Genomic DNA, 5502 nt, shown 5'->3' on the forward strand with positions numbered 1-5502 from the left:
GAGTGATGCGCAAACAGGTGAGCAATTGTTCTGAAACCACTTCTTTCCCCCACGCAACTCTCACTCATCCAATAAGGCCCCGGTAAGCGGGCCGTATATAAACGCGTTTAATAGCCCAAATCATGCCCCAAAACAAGCAAACCGAAACGCTGCCGTCGCGCCCTTGAGATAGAATGTCTAATGATCCCCATAATTGAGCTGCGCATTAACGGCAGGCAGGGATGATGGGGGAGGGGGGGGGGGCGTCCTTTCATGTTTACGACACGGCGGCCAACACCGGCGCCCATGCAATGTGCAATGCAGGTAAAAGTGAAGTGCTTAGGACAGTGCATTGAATAATCACTTTCGACCTGCGCGAAGACTCGGTTCAATTTATGCCACTCGACGACGACGACGACGACGACGGGGATGACGACTCCTGCCGCCGGTTCACTACACTTCTCGGCCACCATAATTGATGGTTTATGAGCAAAGGCTCGCGCGGCTGATCTTCTACTCGCTTGCTCGCTCGCCCTGGCTCTCACTACTGAGGCTAATGATTTAAGTGATCCGAAATAAATAATTTCCTTCCACTTAGGCGCCGGCGGGTCAGCGGGACTACATTGGCCGTTCGAAGTACACTTGGGCTACTCGCGGATGGTTTGCATAACTTGTCGCTTTTTCGAATTAACCTTCATGATGTACTGTTGTTCACAAGGGGCGCTACATCACGTCACTTGGGTGGATAGAGAGCTTGTCATCGCGGGATCATCGCGATATTGAAGGATCTTTCGGGGGATCTGATGCGAGTGAGCATAAGATGAGTGTTGATAAGGTGAATAGATCTCATGACAGTGCTCTCCTCGGCGCTGGAATATGTCGGATTAACTGTCAAAATAAAAAAAAGGTTGAATACTTCACCTAGTTAGGATCAAGATATAGGCACAAGAAAACAAAAGAGATTCACGTGAGCTGAGGAAATAAGTCCTCCAAAGAAATATGCTAAAAGGAAGAAGAGGAGTAGTAAGACTAATATTGTTAACCTCTGATCTTTGTGCTGATCCGCATGCAAAAGGGAAATTCTAAGAATATTTTGTGTCAACAATTATGAGGAGCGACAATATATCAGGATCTAGCACGCAGCACCTCACAACAATTGTAGACGACGACTAAGTCCCTAAAGTGAATATGAAGATCACGAGCAAGACATGATAGATCCAAATAGGCGGTGGAGCAACGGTAGCGACATTAATTCCCTTAAAATTTATACTCAATCAACGATAAGTTTTCCTTTAGCAACATTTGATAAGCAAGCATGTAGCTATCTTAACATGTATCCCTCTCTAACCACCACATGGCATTCGCTTTATATTCAATTTGCTGGCCCCCGAGTCTCGAAAAGCATATTGATGACCCCTAACGAAGCGTGATTAGCGTTAAGCAACAACCGAACGCGACAAACACAAAAAGACAACCACAAAAAGCATCGAAAAGAGCCAAAAGCAGCCGTCAAACCATCCATTTATTAGAGGAAAATATAGACTTCGTCAATCAGTGACCACCGGCCGAACCTCCGGGTCCCACGACGACGACGACAACAGCGACGTGTGTTAGACAAGCATTAGGAAGGGGAAGTGCAGCCGGAAACCGAAAATCCCGGTGAAAAAAAGGCGGGCAAGTTCCGCTCGCGGTCCGCGGTAGTTCCGCAAGATTTTCGTCGACTGTTTTACATAATTTTACACATGTCATTAGTCCGTTGACGGCGTGACGGCGAGGTGCTCGTTGACCGCCCGACCGACCGTCGCAACCGATGGTAAAGGGAAACAACTCACCTTCTCCTCCCGAATAGAGGGCCTAAAAACCGGCCAGTCAGTCTGGAGACGGCAGCTCGGTTCGACCACTTCAGCTTCCATCCGATTCATCGTGTCCCATCGCTCGCACGAGAGGTACTTCCGATCGAGGCCAAACTGATTGACCCGGGTTCCGATCCGCCGGGGGGGACCGGTTTCATTTCACTTTCACACGGACCGCACCTGAATCAGCGTCCAGGAGGGACACACACTAGTATGCACGCTCATCCGTTTGCTGGAAGCTATCCTGCGCCCCAAACGGTACGCGCCTAGTGGCCAGTGATCACGAAACAATGCGTTACAGGTGCGCGATCGCGCTCAAAAGCATCTGGCAACGCACCGGCCAGGCCCAGCTTGGTGCTTCTGCTGTGGTTCATCCCGATCCCTCATCATTCGTGTGTTTCGAAATCGAAGAGCAAACAACAACCACTAAATCGAGGTCAGCAGAAATATCACCAAAAACCGGAGAAGGAAACCATCTTTCGCGCCCATTGCCAACCGCCCGACCCGGCGGCTCGCCATTGCCATTGGGTCCTATTATCACCATTAATTTACACAAAACTCTCACTTACGCCCGGCTGCTGTGAGGAATGGAATGTTTTTATTTTATGTGTTGTATTTTTTTCTCTTCTTTTGTCTCGAAGTGGAGAGAGAGAGAGAGATGTACGCATATATATGTAAATGTATGTTAAAACCGAGGTGGCACTTGGGTGATGGCGGCACATGGTTCTCTGGTGGTTCGGAAATCTCTGCCGTTCAGCTGAGGAGTGATTTCTGGCGGAGAGGATGGCAAATGATGGTGCGATGACTGGTCAGCGACAGGTGGCAGAACAACAGATTCAATGGTAAAAAGGTTGTAATAATGAACATTAATTAGAGAATGGCGACTTATGTTTAGTTGCTGAGTATTCTGTTTAGTAAACCAACTGGCAGCAGGATATGGGATCTGTTAGAAACAGGAAGAACACGTTAACCAATGGATCAATGTGAAGCATGAAGCGATGAGCAAACCGTGACGATTAAAAGCAAACATTTAAAAAATTGTATTCAGTGTCCTTTGAAGGTTGATAAATAATTAAAATAACACGAGTAATTACCAAACATCAGTTCATTAGTTAGTAGTAAGTTTTGTTTGAAACAATTTTGGAGTGTTTTGTTTGAATCATCCGTAAACCAATATAAGGCATGCATATTTAAATCTTAGAACGAATTTGATGCGATATACTCTCCTCGTGTTTCCCAAAATACAAGTTTTCCAAAATATGCCTCCGCATTACGTCCATCTGTTTTCCCACGGTGGGTAATCATATTGCAACGCCTTGACGTGTAATGTTTAATGTCCCCACAGGTTGATGTTATGTTTGCTTATCATCATCTCCATCCAATAAGCCACATCAAGCCGCTTAGTCGCATTTGAATTTAACTTTTTAACTCACAGTTACAATCGCTCCTGGGGAAGCGTTAAAACCAATTTTCACTTTAACTTTACGACCGTGCATGATGGCCGTATGTGGTGTTAAGATTAACCTTGTGTTTTAACTGCTTTTTTTATTATACATGTTTACTGCTCATCAACAAACCTTCCCCACTGTTAGAAACAATAATTACTACAAAATGACTGATTAAAATCACAGCGCAACAGCCCCTCAAATCCCTTTAACAAATTTTCTAATTCAAAAATCATGCTCGCTCACACATTATGCTTTCAACGACGCTTTGCCATTTAAGAAAACACAAAAGCACCTCCCCCCTTAAGCAAACATGCGTGTCCGCGGGTCATCATCACGGTGCATTGTTCGCAGGTGACGAGACGCGCCCAACGGCGACCACAACGACAACAAAATAACTACAAATGTTTGATCTTTCCTCGAAGCAGCTCCGAACAGGACCATTGAGGCGTGTACTTTCAATATGCTCCATACCAGAGAATAGACATTGTGTTTGCCCAACGAAAGTGTAAACGAAACCGCGCGCCTTGCCACCCCTCCGTTGACACGGGACATCAATGGACAAATTTAGACATTTATATGTCGGGGGCCAACAGGGGAACATCAAACCACAGCTTCGTTGTTCAATTATCACCACCGAGAATCCGCGTGGCTGAATCGGCCGCGGGAGGTGGACGGAAATTTGAGGAAGGATGATACTCGACGCGAATGGCCTTCACAAATGCGATGCGGCCACCGCGGTGGCGAGTTCCGTTACGAAACATTGCTCCAAAACATGTGCGTCCCTGTCGCTGGCATTGGCGGCAGCATGCTAAGCAAAGCGATAGGAAGATCGCGCATCCGAGCGATCTGCTCCTGTAGGCCTTTCCCCCCGAGTGTGGCAAGGGGACTCCTTAGCGCGTCGTGAACGGACCGAACCGAATCATCGTAATCATCGCAACAGGTATAGACGGCGCATGGCACGGCATGGCGGCATGGCGTCAAACACGGCGATCCACCAAAGGAGAGCTCCGCGATAAAACTGAAGTATAGTGCTTGAAGTGATGCGCGTGCTGCTGGAAGCCTCTCACCCGAGGTTGCGTTTCATCTTTATCATCCTTCCATTGAAACAGTTTATTTCTCGGTCGGTTCGCGGCGGCGAGAGAGAATGGGTGCTCCATGCCCGTACATGCTACGGACTGCGCCGTGGTCGCGGACGTGTGTTAAGCAAGCAAATGGGGAAAGGGCGAGACATCATCCGGATGGTGTGCGGTGGGCTTAATGAGCTTTTTTGCTTTTCTCTAATTTCCAGCGCGAACCGAAAGGCCCCAAAATCCGAAGGTATTCGCCGCCGGTTTGACCGAGGAATCTCGCCACTCAGGATGGGTCGTCCAGCTGAGCTGAGAGTGATGTAACCCCGAAGGCACCGCCGTATACCCCCTTTTCCTGGTCTGGTAAGTAGACCAGCGTAGCACCACGTCTAGGGTTATCTGTCGGTAAACGGATCCTCAAACCCTAAGATCACATCCTCTCACATGCCGCATGCGGGATCCACCGAAACCGGGGACGATTTTATGTCGACCGTCGGCGTTTCTGCGAAAAAAAAACGTGATTTAACGGTTACACGATCCTCACACTGAATTGACATTGGCAAAGAGAAAGGATTTGGAGCTGCTGTAAGATGCGCACCGCGGTGGCATTGAATGGGCGCTACAAAAAACGAAGCGAGAAGCTAAAGATAGACCGCTGCTCCTGTATCACCGGAGCCAATATGCTCGTTAGAAACGTTTTTCATGCTTATCGTACCATGACATCGTTTTGCTGGCGCTGCTCATGGTTGGCATTTGGAATGTGGCAGCAATACGATTGGTGCGTTTGGTGGGCAAAATGAACTTGAAAGACTCAACGCGACAGCTGCCTGTCACGTGCTGACAAAGTATCTTAACGGTGGTCATTAGCAGGCACTTCCTGAGCGTTAATTGTTGTACGACATAAACCAATGATTTATTAGTTGGGGCGTGTGTCCACCTAAAGAAAACAATTGAATGCTGCTGCTAATAAGTGAGTACAAGCAGAATAATGCACTAATTGCTTTCAGCTTACTTCATAAAGCGTCAATGTCATAAAAATGAGGGCAAAGGCGGCACATGGCGAACGCAGGAACGTAACCGTTTTTTGAATTACGCGCCAACTCTTTCGGCAGCGAACTTCGAATTTCGAAAATGGACAGGCCGTACCAAACGAAG

This window comes from Anopheles aquasalis, chromosome 3, assembly GCF_943734665.1.
Source record: "Anopheles aquasalis chromosome 3, idAnoAquaMG_Q_19, whole genome shotgun sequence".
NCBI classification, from domain to species: domain Eukaryota; kingdom Metazoa; phylum Arthropoda; class Insecta; order Diptera; family Culicidae; genus Anopheles; species Anopheles aquasalis.